This window comes from Cyprinus carpio, chromosome B1 (assembly GCF_018340385.1).
Source record: "Cyprinus carpio isolate SPL01 chromosome B1, ASM1834038v1, whole genome shotgun sequence".
Classification (NCBI taxonomy): Eukaryota; Metazoa; Chordata; class Actinopteri; order Cypriniformes; family Cyprinidae; genus Cyprinus; species Cyprinus carpio.
The window spans coordinates 13424245-13440844 of record NC_056597.1 but is presented as its reverse complement, the minus strand read 5'-3'; the positions used below and the strand labels follow the sequence as shown (position 1 = coordinate 13440844).

General features: G+C 36.0%; 1 pseudogene; it reads right to left on the bottom strand.

The window, feature by feature from the left end:
- Positions 1 to 3065: 3065 nt before the first annotated feature.
- On the bottom strand, positions 3066 to 16506 carry LOC122136057 (annotated as a pseudogene).
- Between the last annotated feature and the right edge of the window lie 94 nt (positions 16507 to 16600).

Genomic DNA, 16600 nt, shown 5'->3' with positions numbered 1-16600 from the left:
CAGTCTGGAAAAGCGGACAATCCACGACTTCACACCGGAGACAAGGTGATACGGGAGGCGTGTGGCTTCTTGTGCAAATCGCTTAAAATATACAAACATGCAACACCAAGCCTTTATAAAAAAGGCCTTTATATCAACCCACTGCTTCACCCTCGCGATTCACCGTTAAGGATGTTGACCAGATCCTAACGTAGCAATTCAGAAACAAAACGGTTCAAGCTACCAAAATGCTCATCGGACTCCCGGTTTTCACCCAATGGAGCCAAGTACCGAAATTTACTTCAAAAGGGCAGTGATGTCACTTTATAAACTATGGCCCCGCCCATCTATCATCCAGCACGCTGCATCTCCATCATGTGTTTGAAAAACAGGCAAGTCTGAGGACGACCATCTCAACACTGGAGTTAACTATTAAATAGACAGGAACATAAAAATATAAAAACAATGTTAATGTATGTCCTAAATGTTAACACAATTAGGCCTAAAACGTCTTTATTTACAATTATATAGATTGTATCTGCCATGAAAACTACATTAAAAAACATTAAAAAAACATTTAAGGGTTAATTATCAGCAATCAGACCAAATGCATTTTGTTTGTTTTTGCTCTAAGCATTATGCAAGTGTGACTGAATTTTTTTTTTGTTGGGGGGGGGGGGGTAGGGATTTAACTGCCCGAAAAAAGCCTTTTTTGAGCTAAACCAGTGCATTTGAGGACTAAAAGTAGCATTCAGGCAGAGAAAAAAAATCACTCATACAAACAGTATGACAGCAAACATCATTCTGTTAAACAAAGAAAGGGTCAATGAAGGATAGCAACACTTGATTTTTGTTTACATACATAAGAGGAACATAGAAAACCTCGTAAAAGGAGAAACAGTTCAGTCTCTACCCTATCACAAGTAATGTGATTCTCACAGGCCTGCAGCTGTGCACTGTTATACGGCTCTTATACTGCTCTTATTGTCTAGTTTTTAAGATCAGCTTTGTCTTTAATATGCAAATTTGAATCTATGGGTGGAACCAATCATACAGCACCATAAGTAATTATCCTCTACAATTTTAAGGCACATAAGTCTGGCATTTGCTATCCTCACCCCTTACTTAAAAGACAAGTAAGATATTGTGAACACCCTGAGCACATTAGACATCACAGAATTAGTTCTAGAATTAAGAAATCAGTCAAAATTAAGCCTCAGAAGATTATCTTCTTGCTATAGTGCTGTAACTCTGCCTGTATATGATCACAATAAGCTTACTGAGGTGGTTAAATGAAATCTCTTCCTGTTAACTCATTGTGTTTGAATAGCTGGGTGTGGCTCATATTCAGAGTCCCCACCGCAGATTGAGAATAAAGCAGGCCTTTATAGAATGGCCGCAGGTCTGAGATCCGCATCTGAGGGGGTTGCTCTGTTTGAACAGTGTGCGTAATCTCTCTCTGTGGTTTCAGATAGCCAACTCAAACAATGTGCACTGGCTAGTGCAATGGTTAGTGCACCTGTTTAGACCAGCTATTCAAACATGCCTACAAACTTCCCTTTTACACATACATGAAATAGTGGCTAAATGAGCAACTTTAATATTTTACAAGTGCCACAGACACCACTTCAATGTGAAAGTGCTCAGATTTGTGGTAAAATGCTCTATTTGTACCACCTAGTGGTCATATGGCATAGTAAGAAACTAAGTACATGATTAGAGTTTTAAAAAGTGTTTTCTAATTGGAACAACAGGAAAAGGATAAAGACTTTAGAAAATCTCTGTATTGAACAAATACATGTGAACATAAAAAATATGACCCTGTCGAAACCAAAGTTTGGACAGAATGTGCAGTGACTCAAGTGTTTAAATCAAATGAAAGAAAAATCAAAAATGAAAAATCCTCCACTTTGAAAAGTCAGTAGATTGTTCTACATCATTTTATCTACTTACTGATTGTGCTGCCATTGTCAACAAAGTATTTGCACAAGTTTTTCATTACAAAACATAAAAAAAAAACAATTTATCAGGCTAAAATGAAATATGTAATATTTCAGGTATACATCTGACAAAGTGTGGTTTGTTTGCAGATTGTGCGTTTTAAGTTCATTTGAAACAGAAAGGCTTCAGAGCCAACACAATATAAATAAAACACTACACTACAACATGATTGAATTACACATTAAAATAACAGAAATATTAATAGGACAATCAAATCATCATCATCTGCTGACATTAAAATAATATGACTGGTCCCACTTATTCTGTACTTAAGTTAATGGCTTGCACAGGCCCCAGAATTCAAATATTTATTCCTCCGTCTCTTATCAGTCAAGTATAATGGAGAAGATAAAATTAGGCTTGTTTTGTCCTCTGAAGTGAGAGTCATGGAGGGGTCAAGCATTTTTGATGAGTTCTATTGTTCTAATATGTCACCATGGTAACAGAACACTATGACCTCAGCAGTTATCTTATAACAGCATTCTTGAAGGCCTCTGTTTTAAAACAAAGCTAATGAAGGGTGGGCGTAAAAGTCTGTATGTCTCTACAAAATACTAAATCATCAAGGTTAAGGCTGTCTGATATGATTTATAAAAATAAGATTTCACATTACAGTATGCATTTGATCCCGTTTTTGTATAAAACAAATTGAATTAGTATGGAATTAAATAATGGAGGTGTCATTACTGGTAAAAAGCTCATAAAAAAAATACAAAAAAAGCAACTTAAAGTCATTAGATTCAATAATGACGTATTACATTTCGAATTACAGCCAGCTCTACTCACCAGAAACGTGTTAAGGCTATGTTTCTGAGGCATTCTGGGTGTGAATTGATTCTAGCAGAGCATGTATTTTTGTTATGGGTAGGTGGAGATGATATTTTGACACCAGGGAGTCCTGTTTCTGCTCTAAATGCTGAATAAGAGCCATTTTTTAAAAAGATGTTTAATCACATGGTCTCCTTATCTTTTGCTGCAGCAAAATGCTTAGGCCTGTCAGTTCAGTCTCCTTCTGATGCAGACATTACACATGACTAGACGTTACTCAAAGACATAAAAACTAACCAACAGAACAAAGCCAGCAATAGTTATGAATCACTGACCACAGTCTCCCTGTATTGGCGACTGATGACCCACTTGCACACCACAGCACGTGCACTGAATGAACATGTGGGATCGACATTGAGGGAATGATTACTGTACATATCGCCTGCACGTGTGCAGTGTGTTATCAGTCTAATATTCTCCCAATTCAAAATGTCTGAGTGTTTTTATCCGTATAGATTAATAGATTAAGAAGCAGTACTGGGCTGCCTTTAGCAACCTCCAGAATTAAGTTAAAACTATGAACAAGTTGAGGTCAAACTTAAATTATCCCAGACTGGAGCGATTCTTTTGTAAAAAATCATATGTGCTCTTCTTCACATAAGGTCCGAAGTGAAGCGACTGTGACTTCTTAGGTATTTTGTCTGTAGGTTTCCTCTCATTGCCACTGTTGCAGTACCACAGTGTGACCAACAGAGGGAGGTTTAGTCTTCAGGCATCAAGTCCCATGACTGTACTAGTTGACCAGGAGGACGTCCTCATATGTGGTGGTTCTGCAGGGTTACACCAACAGACACGATTACAGCCTCCAGTTATAACTAAAAACTCAAATATGTCATTTCTTTATGCTAAAATGTATTTTATGTGAAAATATTTTCTACTATCACTGTTTAAAGTCATGATGACACAGAAGTAGTGACAGATCTTTTCTTCCCAATTGTTACTGATTATTGAAAAAAGAAAATGTAGGGTGAGGACTTTATTGTATGCATCAGTTTTTGATTGGATATTGCGATTTGGGTGTTGCACTCAAAGTACACTGTAAAAAATTATTTTTCAGATTTGTAATAAAACGAAAATACCAGTCTTCAAATTCAATCTTTGTTACTTCAATTATTTCATGTTACTTGCTATGTTGAATATTTTTGTTGCTTTGCCTGTTTCGATGATGCTGGTGCCTCTGCCATTTGGTATGAATTCTTTAAGATAAAGAATTTGTTGCTTGCCAGTGTTTCCTGATGTGCTATGGATTTGATTTCAAAAACAGCATCATAGCTATTAAAGGCAGGTATGTGTTTGATTTTAAAATCAGTATTTAATGTTGAGTAATACTAAAACCCCAATAAAAAATAAGTTGATTTTGTGGTGACTGTGCTTTAAAATAAATTATACTTAATTTAAGTAATGAAGGATTTTTAAAGTCTGACAGTATTCAGTGTTGAGTACTACTGTAAGCTTAATACTCCAGTTGAAAACAAACATTCATTAGAAATGCATAAAAGTAATCAGAATGTAATCAAACGTAATCAGCTACGTTAATAAAGTAATTGAAATAGTTACACTACTTATTACATTTTAAAAAGGGTAACTTGTAATTTGTAACCTATTACATTTCAAAGTAACCTTCCCAGCACTGATCTATAGCATGCATTTAAGGTTGATTATTTTAAGAATATAAACAGGTGTGGTGCTATCAAAGAAAAAAATGCAATTCTATTTGGTAACACAAGTGGAAATTATATACATGCAGTGGTATTATTTGTGCGCTTCTCTACTGCATTCTAATTATTTTGAATGTAACAGCAATTCATTTGTGTTAATTAGTGATTGCTGATGTTAAAAAGGTTTTTTTTTGTTTCTATGGTGACATACCTATCACAGCAGCAGAAGAAAGAGCACGGCGAGGTCTCCAATCCCGCGGAACTTTCCAGAGCAGGGTGTGTCAGTGCACTCAGCGATGAACGCATGCAGATCAGTGATATGGACAGGCTCCTGAGTTTGATGCTGAAGGGAAATGAAAGGATATCATGTTACTATAATCAAGCTGTTTGGATCATCTTACTCCACACTTTGTTTCACTGCCTGCCACATATAGCACTGTTCTGAGTTAAAATAGTTACTTTACAAAGACAGGTATGTTTGTATATGCGTGTTGTGAGTGTGTAAGAGAGGGATATCATTAACAAAAAACATGTTTTCAATTCTATCTCGGCATCTGCCTCGTCTTTCACGCTTACCTTGATGGTCTCATAAGCTCCAGTGATAAGAGCGATAAAGAGAGAGAGCACCATGTAAATGAACAGAGAGATGAACGTGTAGAGGTAAACCTGCAAAAGAAACAGAGTATATTTACCGCTCTGAATCCTGTAGCGTTTGTCATGTACGCACCTGTGTGAGGACGTGAAGGTGAAACTCACCTGACTGAAGAGCCAGACGAGCATGCTGCTCTCTTGCATGCCGCTGAAGGTCACGAACATGTCATCTCCGTTGATCAGAGAGAAAAGACACTCAGACACCAGGCGAGAGAGAGCGGAACTGAGGAAACGAAACAAACACGATCAACACCACATACCATATATAATGAGAGAGAAGACACGTGTGCACGAATGTTCAAAAGTTTCGTTTTTAAAATGTTTTTGAAAGTCTCATATGCTCACTAAGGCTCTATTATTTAGTAATCATTTAAAAAAAAAAATACAGTAAAAACAATTATACTGTAAAATATTATGACTGTTTTCTATTTGAATATGTTTTAAAATGTAATTTATTTCTGTGATTCAAAGCTGAATTTTCACATAATCCTTCTGAAATCATTTTAATATGCTGATTTGCTGCATTTTATTATTATCAATGTTTAAAACAACATAATATTTGTATGGGAACTGTGAAAAAGTTTGAAAGAACAGCACCTTTTATAATATTATAAATGTCTTTACTGTCAGTGGATTCATTTAATGCATCCTTGAGAAAAAAATCAATTTTCCCCAAAAAAAAAAAAAAAAAATCTTATTGACTTCGAATGTTTGAATGATATATTAACAGTATAAATAATATAGACGTTTTTTGGGACAGTTTCTAAAAACATTATCTCTCTTGGATTCCTCTAAATTTTATTATATTGCAGCAAATCGTATGAAATTAAAATAACTTTTGTCAAAAAAGTAAAGCACAAAAAAAAAAAAAAAAAGACATTTCTAAATTAAAAATATAATAATAATAATAATAATAATAATAATAATAATAATAAAAACACGACAACACTGGGAATACTTCTAATAACCAATTGGATTTTTTTATTTTATTTTACTCGGAACATGTCAAAAAGGCAGATTTGGTTCTATGTATTAGCCACATTGAATTATTTGAATTCTAATTGAATTATATTGAATTTGTGTACCTTAACATGGTAGGGTCCCAGCACAATCCACCCACAGAAGCAATAACCGAGGTAGATCACCGCCACACAGCAACAGAAACGGATCACATTGGGGAATGCAGCTCGTAAAGTGGGACAATGAGAATCTGAGAAAGGAAAACACCATATAATACATAAAATCCACATCCTAAAAAAAAAACAAGCAAATCTCCACTAGAGATTGTGATGACATTTCAGGTGCATTTAATGATAGAGTGAATTGCATAAAATAAAAAAAGTACTAAAAAAAAGAATTTGGTTGTTATTTCAGCCGATGACAGTTAAAATCTAGAAATGTAAGCAACATTGTTAAAAATAATTTTAGAAATAATATAAAAAGGACAGTGTAACTGCATAACAACACTGGTGTCTGGGTGTGTTTGTTTCTCACATTGTACTTCTGAAAAAAGGTGAGGTAGCGAATAACTCCAACCCAAACCAATAACGTCGAGGTGCCCAGGAGGATCCCGCACTCATCGTAGGATGAGAGGTTCTGAGGGTTGAAACAAAGTACCATGTAATATCACTGCTGATTGTGCCGACCCAATGCAATGCCTCCATACACATACGTTTCAGAATTTCCATTTTCTGCACTGCCTGACCTTTAGCTCAATGCCGATCTTAATAATGGAGCCTGTGATAGTGAGCACGTCGCTAATGATGAGCAGAATATACCATCCGTTTATAAACTCCATTGTGTCTCCCCAACAGACATCACGCTTCAGAGAGCTCTTAAAGTACTTCACAAACTCCTGAAGAGAAATATGAGAGAGAACGTTAGCGCCAGGATTCACTATATAATCACTGGTCACATTAATGTGGATTTGTCTGATACAATGTCTTACATTTTTGAAGAATGATTCCTCTGATGATTGAGCGACCACAGAGGAGCAGAGAGAAAATACAAACCACTATAACGGCCACATCAAACCACACACGAGCATAACTATCAGCTGCAGACAGAGAAACAGCATGAGTATGAGCATATATAATGAATATCCACAATGTAAAAAAATTATACGTGGGGTAATTGAGTCTTACCGTGTCCAGACACACTGGGGTCTCTACATTCCTTAATGGAGGCCTGATTATCAAGACTGATCTTAACTTTACCACTGTGAGCTTTGTGTTTCCAGCAGAATTGAACATAAAACAGGGACCAATTATATACAGTATATCAAATTATTTTCAGTGCATATTTTTTTGAGTGCAAAAAAATTAATTACTTGGCCAAATAGGAAAAAGAAAATGTAGACACATTGGGTCAAAACTAAAAACTAAATATATATATAAAATATTATTATGTGTTCTCACAAAAAATAAAAGTTTTTTTTTACATAATAACTAGATGTGTACTGTACTGTTTTATCATGGTATATCATGTATATATAATACAAAATATCATGTATATATTTACGAAAAGACATATGTGTGTGTTTACATATTATTAAGATATGTATCGTGGTGATAATAAAAGATTTAAATATAAAAATGTATAGTACATGTAAATATTTGGTAAAAATATTTGTACTGCATGTGTGTATTATAATAACACACATATATTATGTGAACAAAAACGTATTTTGAATGCAATAATATATATATGAATATATTTATGATAGATATTATATATATACATATACTATTATATATATATATATATATATAAAAATATATGAGAATATATTTATGTATGCCTTTTCTCCATAAACATTTCTAATTGTATAAATACAAAACTAAAATGTTTAATATTAATTTACAGAAATTTATAACATTACGTTGTTAGTTAAAAACTAAATTCCATTGCCCAGATTGGAAACAGAAAATCTCAATACCACTGGGCTGAAAAACGAAAAATGACAGATTGTTTCAAATTAAAAGGTATGTTCAAAAAATTTTAAAATGACATATTCTTTAATGTAATAGTATAGTTTCATTTATATCTTTACATGGCCCATTGCTTTTTCTCCATGACAAATTTCTGTTAACAAATCTTTTAAAATAAAATTACTTTTTTTTGATGAAACTAGCATTTTATGTGGAAACTCACCGTGAGTAAAGAATGTGTAACAGTCAGGAATGTTCATTGTGGATGATGGTCTGAAGATTTATCGCCTTGAGCTGGAACTGTATGGTGACATTAATGAGCCTGAGAGAGAGTGTGTGGAGTTTAGATTATTAATTGAAATGTGAAAACTTGCATTCAAAAAACCCCTGTTTACTTACTTGTGAAACTGAGGGTGAAGTTCCTCTACTCACGGCCCAGACCTGCTGTGGGAGTGGACAAAGGGTTCACTCCAATAACATGTCTACAGAGAGGAAGAGAGGAAATTCATCACCAAACTGAAACCAGCTGCAGTGACCGACAGGGTCCTCAGGAGCAAGTTTTTTTTTAGATTTATTTTGAAAGTGATTCCTGTGGTACATTCAGTAACAAGGAACTGCAAGTAATAACAACGTGCAAAAGAGGAAGGAACAAGATCTTTTAGTTTCATCAACTTCATCAACAAAAATAAAGAAAAATGCTAGAAAACTAATATTTCAGGTTCCTTAAGTCTTTGCCTTGATCCTAATGTCTGTTTTGGTTAAAACAACGACTAAAATCAGAACAGGAATAAACCTGGGATGAAACAAAGGCAGTAAAACTGTCACCTGTGACCACATGCGGATCGATGATGGAAGGTGTCAGTTAGCTGGATCGATCCGGCCTTTTTTATAAATACTGCTGACCACAGAGAGAGCGCACTTCGTTCACGCCCACATGGTACACATAAGCCATAACGGCCCACTGTATTCTCTGGCAAAGCCAGGTACTGAAAGACCAGTGTGAAAAGAATAGGCGTTATATAAGCAATTAAAAACCTAACCACCTCGTGACCAAACTCCAGCTGGGAAAAAAGGCGAATAGCTGCTGTAGATGAATAATATAGTTTTTTCTAAAATATACTATATATGCTAAAAAAATACACTTACGCAGTTATACAGCCAAACAAACAAGCTACTTTCAGAAGACAGAGGCTGAACATACGCCAAACTGTGTTATGACTACACTGAGCTCACTACCCAAATATATCCCTCAAAACATGAATTAGTAAACTGATACGTTACCTGTTCTATTGTGTAAAACATGTGGTCATAAACATCACTCTGTGTGTAAACAGCAAGTGCATCATCTGAATCTTCGTAGTCTTGAGAAAAAAGGTGTTTAAATGAAGCTGTGTTTTCCTCTTAAAAACGTCACCGCCATCTCATGCTTAAGCCGAAAAGGCACCAGCTAGAGATAATGAAACAGCAAAAAAAAGAGAGGAAACGATTTTATAACAATACTAATGCCAAATGAGACCAAAAATTGGGCTGTATCATATTTAAATATATAATATAAGTAAGTACTAAATAAAAATCTATTTTATGTGTGTGTGCATGAAAGAGCCTACGTTTTTTAACATTTATTGAATAATGTGATCTTGGTTTTCAAAGTGTGGCTAAAAAAATCCACAATAGAAATTTCATGCCTATTAAACTAACCTATGAAATAGTGGTAAAGAATGAATGGGGGGTTAAAACTGAGACTTGAGCTGCAATGCTGTCTTTAGTAAGCTGTGGGATGAGTATATGAGCTGTAGAAATAAATTCTAAGAGAAAAGAGAGCCTTTTAAAACCTGTATAGTTTACTAAGTAAGAATCTTCAGTATTTGCAATAACAGTTTAAAAGGTTTCGGCCTTTGGCTTGGTACTTTCACATGGACTTCATGAAGAAATATTTAAACTTCCTGCGCAATGCTCTTCTTCTTCGTGGTCAGCCACATATCAGCCACCTGTTACCGGGGACGGGCCGGGGGTTGCTATACTCATCCTGCAGTCATTCGAACCATAGGCCTGTCACGGCAACCAGTAAGCCTACCTCTTCTGAAAGAGAAAGAGAGACACGAGATCGTACCATGAGATAAAGCACAATGTAACACAGTCTCTTTAGAGTTTCAAAACTCTAATCCATTTCGATTACATTCACAGAAAAACTACCAAGTTTAGGTTTGGTTGTTGCGCGTCTACAAACGTAAGTTCTGGTTGTTGTTTTGAATGAAATTAATACTTTTTTTCCTAAGAATGCATTAAATTCACAATGACAAAATTCACAGGAATAAATTACAGTTTATAATATATTAAAATCAAAACTAGTTATTAAATGCAGCATTGTGAGAATAGAAGAGACATTTAAATTCTTACAGTTTACCCTACCACAACACATACAGTCTATAAAAAACAGAACTTGTTAATTAATTTGAATCAAAGTTCCCACACTAAGATCATCAGGACAGGGACTGAAAGACAAGATGGCGCTCAACTAGAGGGGGGCCTAAGGATGGAACTTCAGTCTTACTTTAGTAAGATAGAGATCGCCATATGTGCACAACCCGAAACTTGAGATCTGATGAGCGTTCTCCTTCTTAAAGTGATGCGAGATCACTTGAGACTGGGCCAGATTGTCAAAAGACTTTCTCGGAAAAGAACAAAAATTGTCAAGGTTCATTGTTGACCTGGAAATGCCAGCAAACCTTAATGCTTCCTCTCCATAGCAAGTCATTGTGAAACGATCTTAAGACTGGTTTAAGTTTTGTCAAGGACAAGTCTTTAATTAGCCATGGCTGGTTTGTAAATGAATGCTCTGGATTTTCTTTCAGTCTCTTAGTGTGTTTTAGTGTCAATCCTGTCTGATGCACTCACTAGGAGCAGTCAAAATTAGGCTTTATTTCTTTCTTTCTTCACAAATAATTGAGAGAAAACACTTCCCAAATAGTGTTTTCTAAGCATTTTCTGTAATACAGGAAATATGACTTTGAAACTGGTGAAAAGGAATGGTTATTTCCAAAAAAAATTTTTTTTTTTTTTTTTTGTAAAAACCAAAACAGTAAGTGATTTTTAGCACTCAGTAGTGATTCACTCAGTGTTTTTATTGCAGTAGATCCACCACACGATTCGAACCACGTTATCACAATCACATGAAACTACAGACAAAGAATTGCCAAGAGGACAGCAGTATTATATCTCGGAATAAATTATTAAATCACACAAGCGCATACACTAGGGCACTGCACGTTATTTGATGAACAATTGATGATTTTTTCTGATTAAAAAAAACTGTAAAAAAAAACTGTGTTTGTAGGGCCGGGCAACAATTGGGCAAAATGTTGTGTGGGATACATGTCATGATTGACTATAAAATAAAAAATAAAAATAAACAATATAAACGGGCATTATAATGTTAAACTAAATTAAAATAAAAAATAATATAATATTTGCAATATTTCACATTAAAAAATAAAAAGCAAGAGAAAAAAAAACATAAGGGGCTTTAATCTCTTGTGGCCCTCAGTGCTTTTCTATAACAAGTTAAAGGAAGATGGTTTTTTAAGCAAACGCATTGCGCTATATATTTATTAATTAAATACAGACGATTTGACTGATAATACTAATGCTATATTAATTTTGGTTTTTATGAGATTAATCATACTATTCACAGCTACCACGCCTATATGTCCCCACAGAAATATGGGTGGAACACCATTTTTTCATGCCTCATAAATCACAATCCAGAGTGACAAGCGTCTAATCTATGCTGAAACGGAAAAGTGAAATACAAAAGACAAAACGTCAGTGAGCCAGTCACTTAAATGAGATTAATGATGCGCAGCATGTGTGGGCCTGACTATATGGGAAACTGTCCCTGCCGTTTTAGTTACCGAACAGCAGAAAGTAACAGACAATCACCACAGTGTTCTGTGTAAGTGCCATGTACTGTTCACACCGAGTATCATAGCTGATGTGATTTCCATGATTCTTTACTTTCTTGAACATCTGGAACTGCGAGGACTGCATGATTAAGCATAAAAGGGATAGAGAACTGATAGGTTTTATGAACTCTAACTCTTGGCTCTCATTGGGTCTCTCTAATCAAAACAATTCATTGTTCATCTAGAAGCAATCTGTGTGCCCTGTCAGAGCCGAGCTCTGGAATCCTTGCCTTAAAGCACAATGCCTCAAATGCGCCACATTCTTGTTACTGTATAACAGGAATGATTTTGAGTTTAGTATAGTGAAATGATAGGAATCTTCACAGCAAAATTGCAGTCGATGTGGGCGTCTGACAGGCCACTCATGAGCACTGTCGATGACTACAGTGGGCACAGAGTCAAAATCAATATGCCCAAAAATAAAACTGAATAAAAATCTCATCCTTCCAGTTTTACCAGGTAGGCATGTTTTCGGAGCATAGGCGTACAAGGCTACTCACACGGCTTTTGCTGTCATAATAAGGTCAAGGGTTTGGCTTCAGCATGTTATTAATACTCCATCACCGATGGCATCGGGGTTTTGCTTGTTCTGCGTGAGCCACACAGGAACACAATCTGGGGGTGGGTACATAAAGACCACACATTATACAATGAAAAACAACTGAAAAATTTCAGCAACCAAAAAACGGGCTGCAATTACTGGGCCCAAAAGATGTTTTTTGTGGCTAAACTATAAACAGCTGACCTTGTAAGCTGTGAGGAGCTGAACCACACTTCACAGGAAGACAAAAATTCCTGTTATGAATCGCAGTCATGTAAAATTGTTTGGTTTGAAAATATGTGAGATGCGGGTCTCATTGCCACAAGAACTCGTACTATGATGATTGACATATTTTGTTTTGTTTTCGTTTTTTTTAGCTAAATGAAAATGTAATTTTGCTTTCAGTCAACAAACTAATACTTAAAAAAATAATAAATAAATTTTGGAGCAACCCTAGAAAAAAAGAAATTTATGAAATATTCTCAAGATATTTTTTTCTTGTATGTTGAACTAGGCGGACATCTATATAGGAAAAACATCAAAAAACATTTAACACGAGAGAAAGTCTTGTTAACAGTCTCTATTAACTTGAGGCAGCATTTTTTCAGATGCTGCAAAAGATGCAACCACACCAGCTAAACAAATTTCCACTATTGCATTGTTTTTAAAGAAACTGAAAGAAAATACACCAACAACTGAAAAGCTCTCAATGAAAAAAATGTGGTCTGTGTGAAAGCAACTTTTATAGACAACATAGATTGGTGTATACAAGCATAAACCATTTTACTTCCATATATTTAACATTATTTTTGACCAAAACATCATAGCTATGAAGAAAAAAATTTTTGTAGTTTTCCTATTAATCTGTTGTCAGAATGATTGGGATGTTGACAGAAATTAGGTATTACATTAACAAAGAGTTAAACTGGAAACTATAATAAACCTTAAATGAGTTTTTTGACTATTGGTTAAACTTTATCAAAATAACCAGCAGAAAGGGGTGCCTTTCAGTGGGGGAACAAGTTGCTAAAGATTAATAATGCTCTTTCACAACAAGACCACAACACTTTCACAATAAGACCAAAAAAAGAAAGCAAATGCGAGATTTTATTATTACCTTAATGTTTAGCTACTTAAAAACAGCCCAATTTACCATTATTAGTAGATTTAGTTATAGTAGTTATATATATATTATATATAATATATATATATAATAATATATTATATATATATATATTATATATATATAATAACTAACGTATTTTAATCCCACAAACTTAGTACTACTTTAGAGGCCATGAAATTTGCAGTTTGTTCCAGCCAATGGTATGGTGGGATTTAGAATTAAATACCCTGAAAAGTAATGCAACAGGATCCGTCAACAATCAGAACAAACAGCAATTGCTGTTGGGTGTTAAACACTATCCACCTCCAATCCTACAGCTTCAGTATATCTGAAAGGCAGTCCAATGGCTCTTCTTGAGCAGATCAGGTTTATATTCTCTCTACACATTCCCAGGCCGATTTTATGGTCACTATAAACCCAGGTGAAATTAAAATGAAAACAGCTGGCCAAATGTAGATTTATAATTTCCCAGCAACATTTATGACTCCATAAGTCCATTGTGGTGTTACTGTAGGAATAAGGTCAATGTGAGCACAAATGAGGGAAGAAAAATCCGAAAACAAGCGGGGGAAAATGAAGTCACATACATAATCTATGTTCTAAAACAGCATTCTCTCCAAGACTCGTGATGTAATACTAGATCCACCCCAAACCACAAAAGCTTGCAAAACAAACGCCAAAACAGGAGGGCTATTCGCGCAACATGTTTTCAGCAATGAGCGTGTAACCAAATATTTAGGACCTGCGGGGACCAAAAGGAAGATGCAAGTCAGTGAAAACTCCACACAAATCCCTACATTTGCATTTTAGGGGGACACACACATACTAGTCAAAGTGAGTATAGACTTTGAAGCATAGAAGTAGAAACATAAATGCTGACCACACGAATCTGCATTATAGACTGCATAAGGTTCACAAGCTTGCACAATGCTCAGAACTAAATGCTTCTATGAGCTCTGTGAGGACGTAGGACAGGAAAGACTATTTTAAGACACGAATCATCACTTAATAGCACTTGCAAAGTGCATACAGAAACAGTTATTTATTTACTTCAGATCAGTAAGAATGTGCAGAGACTAAAACTAAAAAAAATTACCTGAGTCAGATCCAGAGCTCATGGCCAATAAACAGGCTCAAATCTTTGACATCTGAAATGGCCCAGTGTGCATCCCTAACTAAGCACTTCTGTGCACTGCACATATATACGATACACAATCCACAAAATACAGACATTTTTAATCCATTCCATAAAAATAGGATTATATTTCCACCTTTTGCAGTCTAACACCCCATCGAGCGCACTAGAGGCTCCAGAAAATAACATTATAAACATTACAGTCAGCATCTAGCTCATATGGTCACATCGCGAGCGTTACGGTCACTCACCGGAGGAAACATGATTGCTCACTTCATGTCCACCTCGGCCAACATGTCATGGTTTAAAATCACGCGCAGAGGCTGTCGGCATTAAAATCCCAGTTTAATGATACACAGCACAACGGGACCCCGGAGTCCGTTCAACGGGTTTTGTTTTTGGCCCTGTGTGGTTCATTGAAGGCTCCTTCCGGTTACCGCATGTTTACAGCAAGCGTCCACTCGCGAGCAGCACAGGCGACTTCCGATGAGTAAGTCACGTGACAAGACAGCATCGTGTGACACGCCTGAGGCTGCTGAGGTCTCATAAAACTTTTCATAACGTGTGTGGATTAGTACTGAAATGTTAGCCATTGATCAAAGGCCCTTTCAATGATGTAGTTGTTTTGTCATCATCGTGGCTTGCTCCAGTTTGTCTGCTTCCTTCCCAAATAATGCTTTCCAACATTTACCTAGGGACCGAAAGAAATAAAGCGTTAAACACGATAGGCTGTGAACTTTAAAAGGGAGTCCGTTCACCCGAAAATTGAAAAAGGCATGAAAATTTACTCACCCCAGGCCATTCAAGATGTAGATGAGTTAGGTTTTTCATCCAGAACAGATCGGGAGAAATTAGCTTTACATTTCTTGCTCAACACACTGGATCCTGTGCAGTGCATGGGTGCCGTCCAGAATGATAGTCCAAACAGCTATAAAGCTGATAAAAAACGTCACAATATCCACAAATAAATGACTCAAGCTCCATCAGTTAAACAGTCTAAAAACAGTTCTAAACAAATACATTTGGAGGATTTTGATGTGACGAGGACAACAGTAGATAGACTTCAGTAGATAGATTCTATTTTGGCCAGAAAAGTTATGGTTAAGACTGATTAGATAATGGATTTGTTGCTTACAAAAAACACACTTTCTTACAAACATAAGACATTTACTGAACTGGACTGGAGTTTCAGTGGATACTTACAAATTATTATGATGTTCGTATAAGCAGTTGGACTCTCATTCTGATGGCACCATGAACTGCAGGAGGTTCCACTGAGTGAACCAAGTGATGGAATGCTAAATTTCTCCAAAATCTAAAAAAACAAACTCATCTTTGATACAGCAGATTTTTCATTTTTAGGTGAACTGTTCTTGTAAGCATGAATGATCTACACTCTGCAAATAAATAACAGCAATTACCTTATAAAGAGGAGTAGTTCAAAACTTTGGTCTCTCTTTTTTCCGTTTTTTCTCCCTCATCACAAGAACATCCAGAAGGCTGGCTCCAACCCCTTGGCCCATGTCTGCCAGCCGGGCCTGGAGCTCAGACACCGAGTACACCCTGGCTCTGGCAGTACTGCACCATCTCCGAGAAGAGCAGCGCGAACGCGCTCACGCTCACCTCCGTTTTGGGACGCGTGAAGCGAGCGCTCGAGGATCGCGGATTGTTGCCTCGCGTGAAGCGGACCTCCATTGCGTCCACACACCGAAACTGAATCACAATCTGAATCAAAGAATGAAAGTGCACGAATCCTGCAATATAAACAGATCTGGTGTATAAACCCGCA